The sequence below is a fragment of the Carassius auratus genome, unplaced genomic scaffold (genome assembly GCF_003368295.1).
Source record: "Carassius auratus strain Wakin unplaced genomic scaffold, ASM336829v1 scaf_tig00011294, whole genome shotgun sequence".
Lineage (NCBI taxonomy): Eukaryota > Metazoa > Chordata > Actinopteri > Cypriniformes > Cyprinidae > Carassius > Carassius auratus.
Genome location: NW_020524189.1, coordinates 623,559 through 636,625, shown reverse-complemented (window position 1 = coordinate 636,625; position 13,067 = coordinate 623,559). Strand labels below are relative to the sequence as shown.

General features: G+C 35.8%; 1 protein-coding gene across 1 annotated transcript in view; it reads right to left on the bottom strand.

Annotated features, from left to right (window-relative positions):
- Positions 1–11,736, bottom strand: part of LOC113073058 (metabotropic glutamate receptor 3-like) — a 38,881-nt gene extending 27,145 nt beyond the window's left edge. The window contains exon 1 of the mRNA XM_026245937.1: positions 11,585–11,736. The gene's annotated coding sequence lies outside the window, so the exon portion shown is untranslated. The remainder of the gene's footprint in view (positions 1–11,584) is intronic.
- Between the last annotated feature and the right edge of the window lie 1,331 nt (positions 11,737–13,067).

Genomic DNA, 13,067 nt, shown 5'->3' with positions numbered 1-13,067 from the left:
TTTAGCATTTGGTTTTCTGTGATCTATTATAGCATTGTTCCTGCAAATTAAATATGTCACCAAGGTAACATTATGTAGCTGGCTTACACAGATGAGACTTTGTTGAAATTGTGAGAATGATTTATGGTACTATGGATAGTGCAAAGCATCAGTAAGAATGGGCTGAAAATGATAAAGTATGGTAAGCCATAGTTTTCCAAATTGTTTTCTAATTTTTTTGTCTGATTGCATTTTTTATGAATATATGAAGTACGTCTCCCTTGTATATACTCACTTTAACTTACAAAAAACATATATATTTTTATTATTACAGATATTTTTTTTTATTTATATTTTGATGTTTGTTTTTTGATGATATGGATTATCTTTAATCTTTGTACAATATGACAAAAATGCAATAAAATAAAATAGAACATGTAATTTCAATTCGATAATTATGCATTTATTGGTGTTTTCTTATTTATTTATTAATAACTATTTGAATCTTATTTATCAGATGCCACTGCCAAGCAATGTAAACAAACGCTCGCTATAGGCAGCATGTTTATTCTGTCCCTGATGTCAAACACAAACTCCAGATTTCATTTTCTGCTTTAAGAAAGATTTTCATGCTGTCATCTCAGAACCTGAGCCAGAAATCTCCCACTACTCTAAATCGAACCTTCGCAAAGACTTGGTATTGATATGTCCGACAAGCCATGGTGCTCTCATACCACACAACATGTTCTAACGCAGTGAAAAATACAAGATGTGCTGTTTTATGTGCCGTGACAGATTCAATCGGCACATTAACCGATTATCTCTTCCTTTTTACTAGTTATAGCACAAAATATACATGAATAAACACCAGAAAGTATCTTGTTTCAGCCACGGCAATACACCATTTTCAAGTTCACAAGTTCAAGTCCAACGGCGTTAATCTGGTTTGTTTGTCCGAAAAAATGCCAGATTCTGCATTATGATTGTTCAGATCACCTGTCAATCAAACACCCTGCAAAGGGTCAGTTGAGCAGAAATGACAGTTAACGCCACATTCTGCCCTTTCACACAGACACATTCCAAATCAGCAGCATGATGATTGCCAAGTTTAATTAAATGTTTGTTCACTTTAAACTCTTTGTAATGAGACACGATTATACATGGCTCTGATCAAAATGAAATCAAAACGTATTTATTCAGTTGTCTCCATTGTTGAGTTAAATGAAACTGGTGCACGTATGTGATTTTTCTAAAAATAATTAATATTTGTGTTCATGAAAATTATATAAAATTTTTATACAATCAAATCTATCCGTATTTTTGTTATTATTATTATTATTTTTGTATGAAATTTCTTGTTTATTTAACTCTTTCAAGAGGTTTTTAACGATATAAAGTCCTGGATTCATTAGGAGCGACCACTTATTATGTGGTGTGACCAATAACTATAATTAAATACAGCAATAACTGTATTAAATTAAAATTTCTGTGGCTGAAATATGAATCACTGGTACAGTATCCTTAAGTGAATGGTGTTTTGAAAACATTTTTATCAGTTTTATGCAATTTATAGGAAAAATAAGTCTACATTAACTACTTTTAAGAAGGCAACTCTGAAATTCACGAAGAACAATATAAGATTTTATTATATTATATCAAAATATTTTTATTACTTTTATTATTACTAATCACTTAAGGTTTTATTGCATGCAAAATCATTTTACTGCAGCAAAACGAGAGCTTGTGATTGGCCGGGAGATTTGACATCATCCATCAAGAACTTGTGCACTAGACTAGAGCCTTTCATGACTCGTCCTCTTTGTGAGTAACTCCTCTGATGATGAAACGCCAGAGAGTCCTAACCAGCATGCCAATCGATTCATCTGCCAATCAGCAAAGCAGATCAAGGGAGGACATTACCACAGCACACTACATTAAGCTAGCACATGGTTATAGAACTGGAGTAAAAGACAAATTACGCATGGAGGACGTATCACTCACTGGTGCGTCTGATACCAGATACAGCTCATTAAGAGCCTCTGCTGTCATCTAAATCTCTTTAAAGTCACTGTGTGCTGATGTAGTTGAGGTCATATAGAATCCGTCTGTTGTCCTTTAGAAAGGATCTGGATTGATGCTGAATTGTCACTGTTATGGCAGACCCAGCTCACCTTTGACCTTCATTAGGTTGAGTCGTCTCAGTTCAGCTTTGAATTCTGGTGATACTGACATTCTAGAACTCAAAAATAATAATTTAAAATATAATTCAAATTAATACCTGATTTTTTTGTTTTTTGCTTTTTGCAGTTCCAAATTAAAATAAAAAAATAAACTAAATTATCCAAAGGTACACAAAGAGCATTTTCTTAATAATTAAAGTTAATATCAACATCAACAACCTAAGATATTCAGGTATATATAAATGGTCGGTCCCTCCCTCAATCTTTGCCCAATCAAGTTTATGATTTTTTTTCCAGTCAAATTCTCATTCTGAATGGTAAATGGTGTACGGTAAGTTACACACATTTTGCTCAATTCATTTGGGTTCAAATAGAGTTTATTTCTGAAGTATGTGTTTGTGTTTTGTGTCTGGTTGTATGTTCTTAAAGTACCTATAGGAATGTTTTTCCGCTATTGAAGCGATTTTTTAAGAAGGACTAAAAGATCCACTTGAGTTTCTTCACAGAGGGGATGGCACTAAGCTTGAAACCTGGCACTAACACACACACACACACACACACATGCCCAGTGGACCATCAACCCCCGCTAAACGAAGTAGCTATTCAGAGCCATAGAGCCCTTCATTTGTTTCCCATGCTTTAACACAATCTCTGTTGTGGTTAGGATGTTTGTTGCTTAATGGTTCTGACCTGCATATTAAAAGACTCTAGGTTCAATCTCGGATCACTTCAAGAAGCTAGCACTAAAAAACCTTTGAGTTAAGAGTTTGTTCAAATCCCTAATTGTAAGTATGACCAATAGTAATGGTGATCCTTGCTTTAGTAAATTACACTTTGTAAATTGTCCTGCATTGTTTTTGCTACAGACATGAGTGATCACTCAAAATGTGTGGCTTGGTGTTGAGCATACGTAGGTGGTGCTATTACTTTTCTAAGCAGACATACATTAACTTTTGCCAAGTGGACATTATATCAGGTGAAAAGAATCCCATATAGGCCTACTAAGACTGAAGAAGGGGACATCACAAAAAAAAAGAAAAGAAAAAAAAAGGATTTTCTTACTTTGTATTTTTTGTCTTTTTATAGTACAACTATAAATATTAAAGTTGTTTATGCTTAAAACAAGAAAGAAAAAACAAATCGCAAGGGGATATTTTACTTGCTACATTGAGTTTTATTTTATTTATTTATTTATTTTTGAGTTAACAGAGTCATATCACACAAACAACACACCAGCAACTGGGGAGGGTTGAAAATATAGTTTCCCGATTTTAATCAATCTTCATTTTAAAGTCTCAAACCCAAAGAGATATGGGGGCAAATTCCAAACGGAAGTGAGCATCCCTATGCCCTACTCCCTTCGAAGGGCAGATCCCTTGAAGTGTGTTCTTTGAAGTGTGTAGGTAATTAATGTCTCATATAAATGTTTGGAACTCCCTTGGTGAAGGGAATGACGGACCAAATGTTACCTTGACAACGCTGCGCATGCATGCAGCATTCAGTGCTCCATCAGTTTTTGCAAATAAATATTTCTTATTATTTTATTCAAATGTTGTCTGTTTACTTTTAAACTTTTTCAAACTAAACTTAAACTACCGTCTTAATCATATTTCTATCACTGACAAAAAATATGTTGTTTTTAAAATAGATACATTTCATTAACCTATTCTATTTATGTTTGTATGTGAATTAGAAATCATCTTTGCTTTAAAAAGGATCGCAAGATCTCCTAACTGAAGATCACATGATCACAAATGGAATCCATCACATGCACCCTTCGCTAATGGAATTCTTGAAGTGCCCTTCCTGAAAGGATTCAGTTCGTTTGGAACATCCCTAAAAATGGCATCCCCTTCCCCGAAGTGCCCTTCAAGGGGGCAAAAAAGCAGTTTGGAATTTGTCCTTAAAAAAGTGAACAATCAACTACGTCCTTCCTAAAACGCTTCGTTCAAACACTCCCATATATATCTACGTCGGTTTGCATATGACCACCCAAATGTATATGCAAAGAAATAAAGGAGATGCTGTGTACGTGTTTCATTGCAAAAGCTAAACTCTGTTTGGCCTTCCAAAAGAGGACACAACTAGAAATCAATGGTAACATTTTATTTACAACACTGTTGCAGAACAGTACAACCCAAATATTCGAGTGTGTGCAGTGCATTTTACGGAGTAAAGTTTCCTTAACCTGGTAAGGGGCCTAAAATTTCTGTCACATGCTTGAGGTTTCCAGCCAATCACAATGCACTAAAAAGCTGGCCAATCAGAGCACACCGAGCTTTTCAGAACGATGAGCGTTAAAAATCGACGCATTTTTTAAAGGACACGAAATTCGAAGGATAAATAACGTTTTTGGCGCTCTTTGCTGTAGTGTGACAGAACGCTGTAGTCCTCAGTTTAAGCGAGTAGATGTGAACCGATGTGAACAAAATAAACAAATGAACATTAAGAGGTATGTTGAAAGACACAGTACAACTTACTGAAATGTATCTTCTTGCATGTAATTGTGTTTAATCGTCTGAAAGACGTCAGTAAAACAACTTCACGTAACCCTACATTTACCTCAGTAAATAACTATATAAAGGTTATTATAATGAATTGGAGTAAAACATTTAAATGCAACTTAATTTGAGTGCTGTTTATTACTGTATTAGAATTTGAGCTTGTGAATGGGAACCAAATGAAGTTTGGTTGAAATCCGTCACTGTCCAGCTCCTCTAGCAATCACAGAGCCAAAGCACAACGGGTAAGTATGACAAATGCACTATATATCGCTGAATCCTTTTGTTAGATGCATTGGAAGAATGTTTGACAATAATAAATGTGTTGCAGATTAGAAAAAGACCTTTGAGCAGCAATAGTGGAGGGACACAATTAAATATTAAAAATGCTTCTCTAACAGCTGTAAGGCCACTGATCCATAAACACGACGTATAGCCAGGAAAAACTCCAAACGCAGCAAAACCAGAAAGCTGAGCGTGAGGACGAGTCCTGCAAGACAGAGTGACCTACAATGTGTTTTATTAGGACTTTTGTTTGACTCAAAAGCAAGCCGTATTTCCTGAGATATGAAATGGAGTTGTGTGAGTTAGCCATTAATCGCATTCTATGGATTAAAGGGGGGATGAAATGCTCTTTCATGCATACTGAGTTTTTTACACTGTTAAAGAGTTGGATTCCCATGCTTAACATGGACAAAGTTTCAAAAATTAAGTTGTACGTTTGAAGGAGTATTTTTGTTCCCAAAATACTCCTTCCTGTTTATCACAAGTTTCGAAAAGTTTTTTTTTGATTATGGCTCTGTGTGACGTTAGATGGAGCGGAATTTCCTTATATGGGTCCTGAGGGCACGTCTGCCGGAAGAGCGCGCGCTCCCGTATAGCAGAGTACTGAGAGCACAGACATTCACTGATCAGAGCGATTCACTGTGGATGGAGTTTATTTTTACAGAGCATCAACGGAGTTGTGCAAGTGTTTGTGTTTGTTTCCTGCATTTCGAAGATGCTTGTTTTACAAACAAGGCCCAGTGACGACGGATTTGCACTTTGTTTATTTCTTAAGGATGATGCAATCCCAACGAAAAAGGGTCACGATCGTGTGTTGGAACCGCAGGCGGTGAGTAAAACTGCTTAAAATATCTCTGCCTCCTTGTTAGTGCGTCCCCTCCCATGCCGGAGACCCGGGTTCAAGCCCCGCTCGAGCGAGTCCTTGCTGCTGCTGCTCTCGTTCAGTTTCAGCCTCGGGATCTTATTCTGGATCATAAATGAACGGCTGAATCTGACTGTAAGCCATGGTTTGTTTTGGATGATGGTTTTTCCCTCACGGTAATGTCACAGTTTCCACATGCTCTCAACGCAAAAGCCTACTAGCGCTCGTGATTCTTTAGCTCCGCCCACACGTCACGTCTCCAGCCGGTCGTGTTTTTCCGGGAAAAATCGGTACAGACTATCTTTCTTTATGAATATAATAAAACTAAAGACTTTTTGGAGTTATGAAGGATGCAGTATTACTCTATAGGTACTCAAGATTAACAGGATATTGAGTGAAAACAAGCATTTCACCCCCCCTTTAAGATATTCAGAGAAGCCGGAGAGAGCCGAGAGATAAAGTGTGTGTCAGGATGCTGTGACTCAGCGGGGGAAGTGGCCCTGCAGTGGCGATTTAGAGAAGCGCTGTCAGGAGCCATAGACTGAAACTGATAAAACACATCATTTATTTAGTCACACACAAAATAGATAAATCTTCTGACACAATCAGCAGTAGACTCCTATAAGACAAAGTAGTTAGTTTCATTTTGGGCTACATGCCCAAAACTTTTCCAGTCAACTGTGATCCCTCCTGCCAAGCCGTCGCTGTCAGTAATTACTATCATTAGAAAGTCTTCATTCCATTGTAGAAGAGATGTACGTTACGCTATGGTTAACATCCCTGTCATTTCAGATGTGCTTAAAGGGAATTTTAAGGCAGATATTGAGTCCCCTGTTCATTGCTACCCCAATACTGAACTATAGGTTGTATATACATGGGTTTTCCCAGCAAATAAGTAAATAAGACCTACTGGGTGAATCTAACAGAAACAGATTTCATGCCAAAAAAAAAAAAAAAAAAGCCTGAATGAAGCATATATATATATATATATATATATATATATATATATATATATATATATATATATATATATATATATATGCAAAAAAAATTTATTAGTTTCTAAGCTAAAGAAAATTATACAGGTTGGGGAGGGTGAGTAAATATTCACCGCATTATTATTATTTATATTTTGGGTTAAATGTACAGTTTTTCTTATTGTTTATTGGGTGTGATTATGATCTAGATCTTTTATTTTTATTTTATGGGATTTGACCTATCATGAATACATTTTAATATTACCATAATTTATTTGTTTATTTTGTCATAGTACAATTACATTAACTACCTTCACAACTCAAGGTGGCCATATGAGTGCCACAGCACAACGAATGAGATCATGTGACATATTTATAATAATAATAATCATAAATATTTATGAATTCCAGAACTTGATGTAGAATCCAACTACCATATACCATGAGTTGACCACGAATATAAGCTGGTGTTGTGACCTTTACACACAGAACGGCGTGTAGTGTTTGAGCATGTTTCCATTGTTTCAGTCTTCTACAAATTGATCTTATGACCTTTTCTGATATTATCTGTTAAAGAAACCTGATCTGGTACTATGTAGAACCATTTTTTTTTTAAATAAAGGAATAGTTCAAGCCAAAATTGAAAATTCTTTTAATTATACTGATGTTGCCTCAAACTCATGACAAAGAACACAGAAGAAGAAATTTTAAAAACTGTACCTATAATTATTTGCAATTACTGGACTTACAGATAGTCAGTGAGTTGAACTTGAAAGCCGGGTCAGTCTGATTGGGAATGAAATCATTCATTCATGTGCCAGCGTATTCTTCAAAATATGTGAATTGTGACAGAATGTTCATATTTGGTTGAACTATCCCTTTACGAGTTTGACTAATCTGATCTGGAGGAAGAATTAAATGTTCTCACACGAAAGGTTGTTACCTTACTGTATTGCCCTTGAATAAAAATCATTTGTGGCAGAATTTAAGCCTAAACCTAATCGACTAAATTGAAACCCCCTACTGTTAGGCTGCACTAGGAAAAACATTCTGTACTTGTATATTTTTCTCATAATAATGTGTTAGCATCTGGTTTGAGACTCAGTTTGCTTTGTTAATGTGAGATTGTAGTGCACTGTAGAGTGTAGAAGTGCTCTGCAGCAACAATGCTGCTCCTCCAAAAAAAAAAAAAAAAAAAAAAAACTACAAAGCTGTTCTTTTTGCTCAGAAATGGATTTACTTGGCAGCGAGGGGGACTGCCAGACTGCTGAAATCTCTGCATATCACTTTCTCTTTCTCTCTGCATGCACACAGACAGACAAACTCAAACATCTCTTTATTGATTTGATGCATGACTTATGCAACATAACTGCTGTTTTGAAGGAGTCTGAAGAGGCTAGCCTACTTTATAAAACCACTTTCAGCAGGAATGCCACACACTGGCCGCCACCATATGCTACATCTGACATGCTCATTCTTCTCATTATGATCCAATGCTACTCTTTTACTCTTACACTATAATGTCTTTCAATGCAAATGTCATATTTTAGCAAGCTGAGGTAAGGAAACCCTTTGAAAGTGCCTGTTTGCATGCATATGCAACTACGCAATGTCCCTGTGCTACGTGTAAAAATATTACAGCGCAGTGAAGGCATCTTTAGTTTTCAGCTCCATACTCTTTCCATATTAATGAATATGAAGGCAAGGCTTTTGAAAGCTTGATGGGGCCTTGGAGTCTCTTACTACAGCAGAATTTCTAACAGAGCTCTGCACCCATGGGCTTCGTCGCAGGGAAAAACGCAGTCTAACAAAGGTAGACTTCCTAAGCGGAGAGAGAACACATGCGTAGGAGGTCGAAAATTATAAGCACTCAGGATGCTTTAACGCTTATGGAGATAAACAGCATCCGCATCACTGAGCTCACAGATACTTCAGCTGTGTTCACGGTGGTTTACATGCCTGCCCTTTTTGGGTTGGACTTGTAATGCTGTTTGTTGCATGTTTTGGGTTGTTTGAAAATACATGTGTTTGGTGACATGGCCAAGAAGGCGATTGCCCGAAAGCAAAAAATCCATTGCTACTCTGTTTACTTTATGTCATCATCTAGACATGATTTCTAATGTGTCTGTAATAGAGTGAGATCTCAGTCTCATTTAAAGCTCATCTGACTGACTGATAGCCAAGCATATGTGCAAGTCTAGTTATAGCGCGCTGGGCTGTGGAAGAACTTATTTACATGCACTGAGCGGACTACACTGTTGAAAGGCTAATTATTACAGCACACCACTTTACTGCTTCATATTCAGTAAATGTAGTGCCGTCCGGTCTTATACAAGACTATCCTGCATCTTGCTAATTCAAACTTCTACACAAGCACACGTGTACAAAATGGCCCGATGCACAAACATGCATGTCAAAGGAGAGATGCACACCTGTGCACACATGCATAAAATCTTGCAAATCCCAGGAGACAGTTTGAATAACAACTTTGGACGCATATTAATTAGCTAACGCTATTGTGTCCATGAACGTGTACATTTTATTTTAGAAGCTGTCAATTTCTTGCACATATGCATGGTCACAGAACACATGCACTGTAAGCTTTGCACACAACACACTCTCAGGCATTTCAACAAGGTGGTCTGGCGTATACAAGGCCAACTCCTCCAGTCCGGTAACAATGATTTCTTTAGCACACGCACATTCACACACAATCCACACATCATCAAGTGATTTTCAACCATCATTTTAAAACATCTTAAACCAAATTAAACTAAAACAAAAACAAAACATCTCTCTCTCTCTCTCTCTCTCTCTCTCTCTCTCTCTCTTTCTCACACACATATATATATATATATATATATATATATATATATATATATATACACACATATATATGTATATATATATATACACACATATATATGTATATGTATATATACATACATACATATATATATATATATATATATATATATATATATATATATATATATATATATATATATATACTAAAAACTATTAAAAAGAAAAAAAATATTTATATATGTATTCGGATATAATAAATAATAATATATATATATATAAATCATAATTTGTTCTATTTTGTAAATTTCTGAAAAACTATATACAATTTTATACATTATATTATTAATAAATGATTCAATTTGAATGTATTTTATGTATATACCTTACATTTTAATGCATGATTTATATATGATATATATATATATATATATATATATATATATATATATATATATATATATATATATATATATATATATATTTATTTATGTGCATATGTGTATATATATGTGTGTGTGTGAGTGTGTGTCTAGATGAATTTAATAGTTCTTTTAGTACTTTTTTATTACTCTTCTAGAAACATATATCCAAACGTTTGGATCATTACATTTATAGACCTTAAATGACACACACTCTCCAGTGTAACCCTGGATGACAGACTTTCTTTACACTTATCGGTGGCTGAGTTGAAGTGAAAATCCTTTTACATGTTTGTACTTCTGCATTGTTCTCCAGCTGAACTAATTGTGCTAATTATCATTCCGAGTGAGTTAAAGCCACAACTCTGTTGCGTGATGAATGTCAGAACAACATCAGGCTCTACAACCTCACATCTCACTATAACATTCATTGCTCCAACCTAACGCAACAGAGATATTAAAATTCAGCGCAGACCTCCGACGCAATAAATTATGAATAATCCCAGTCTTTTCTTTGGTTATCTTACAGATCCAGGTGAAGCCTAAAGCACAGCTGCCACACCGCTGCTCAAACTGACTGCAAGGACACAAAAAGAGACTAATTACAAGTGAGTCTATTATTTGATGTTTATTATCCAAAGTAACTTAAAGGTACAAGGATAAGGACAGTCCTCTTGGAGATATCAAAGATTATGTGTCTTGATCAAGGACAGAATGATTCATTTCAAACCTGCAACATTTCAGTCACCAGTACCAACAAACTCTTAAGCTAAGAAAACCCTGGCTTGCATATCTTTCTTTACTAGGCAACACTACCACTTCTTCCAGATTTTCTAAACAACCACATGCATTTAGTTATTGTTTACAAAACGTCTGGACAATTTTTTCCAGGAGTATCCCAGTCAGTTTCAATGTGCAATCAAAATTACAATCTACAGCAAAAATACAAAGTGGAAATAGTTAGAGAACGAAATATTCCTTTGTAGCAGCAAGTAATCATTTAAACAACAGATCTACAAACAAGTATTACGCAAAACACTCACGCGCTGCTATCAGTCTCTTCTGTTGACTAATCATTTACTGTTAAAGGAAAACAGTTTTCTTGTGTTTTGATCGATTCACACCAAACAGGCAGACAATTTTATATATATATATATATATATATATATATATAAGAAAAAAATGTTTCCCGGTAAGTTTTGATTCAACTTGGATTTCAAAGTGGTTGAAGACTTTTACGCGTGCCATTTGTGTAAACTAAGACGCATTTTTTAGAGACATGCTTGGGAACATGCAAAGTTTTCTCACGCAATCCTGGAGTCTTTTTAAAACATTTTAAACCCCATATACAATTTTAAAATATTTGCTAATATTTTTTTTGCCTACATTTTTATGTATTACTATATGCTCATAAATGAACGATGTCACATCAGCCCTGATTTATGAAGCTCATCTCAGCACTTTGGCTTTTCTACAGCAAAATTTCTCTTTGCATTCATTCCCATTCCAACTGTTCAGTATTATAGAACCGCAGCAAATCTCATTTAATATTCTATGTGAAAAAATGCATTACCTCTGTTAAACATTCCTTTTGTCTGCAGTCTTGCATTTTTCCTCTTCTTTGCCGTATTGCAAACTGTTCCTAACTCCGTTTGTGTGGGTCCGCACACGGGGAGCGCGGCAGAGAGGCTGACAACACTGCCCTCACTCATCAGAGAATGAGCGAGCGAGCGAGAGGGAGAGTGAGAGAAATAGTGCCGTTGCTGTAGTAGAAAACACACACGTCTGACGTTTGGGATGCTGCCTCGCCTCAGGATGCTTCTGTCTCCTAGCAACAACAATCGATCTGGAGAGGATGCTGGCCAAAGAGAGAAAACACACCTTTAAACAATTAATAAGAGTTGCACGCACAAACAGATTAAGATCAGCTACCTAGATAATGCATTTGAGAGCTTGGGAGGTATAGAGAGAGAAAAGAGAGAGAGCAACAAACATAACCTACAGGAGCACATGGTCAGGGTCTCAGGTGTGCTAGGATTCTGTCCGAAGTCATAATTTTATTAGTAATATTAATGCATAGATCAACATTATGAATAGTATATAAACACTGCATATTTTTCAGATATATTCAAATGCAATTCAGTTTCATTCAATCTAAGGTAATTGTTTAGATAACCAGTTTAACATCTGAAGTCTGTCATCCTTATTGTGTGTGGCTACACTCCTGTCTCAGTTTGGTGACCCTATTGAGACGTCTGGACACTTTTAAACATTTGAGCATGTTGTGCTTTACAGTGGAGGATGTGCAGTTAGATTTCTGTCCTTCAGTACTAATCCATTCTGTCTCAGACGTGATGTCAACGAGGTCTGTCGGGTGACATTAAAATGCAAGCATTTAAGCCTGTGGTTCCCCTCGAATGGGCTGCAATTGGATGGAGCAAAGGTACATGCATGGCTGCACTTGTGTGTGTGTGTGTGCGCTCTACTTTGTCCGCACTTAACTGCATGAGAAATACAAAATGTTCATTTGAGAAGGAAAAAATGTAATAATTGATTCACTCTTAATTATTGATGCCTTTTTTTCAAGTCGCTGAAGTGTGGAGTGGAATTTGGAAATGAGCATGTTTAACTGATTGTTGTGTGTTTGTGTGTGCGTGCGTGTGTGTGTGTGTGTGTGTGTGTGTGTGTGATAAACTAGTTGGCATGCATGGTGTGATGTTTTGCATAATGTAGTACAAGCACTGACACAAAATCACACAAACACGCGTTTACCCAGCTAAATGCAGGCATAAATACATACATACATAAATATATATATATATATATATATATATATATATATATATATATATATATATATATACACGCACACAGACACACACACAGCCACGCACGCACACATGCACCCACACACACACACACACACACACGCTCACACGCACTATTAAAGGTATTGCTATTTTTAATTAAATATTATTAATATTAAGTATATTTATATATTTATTTTGAGCGAAAATTTAAGAAAAAAAACAACTCCCATCAGCAGATTGAATTCA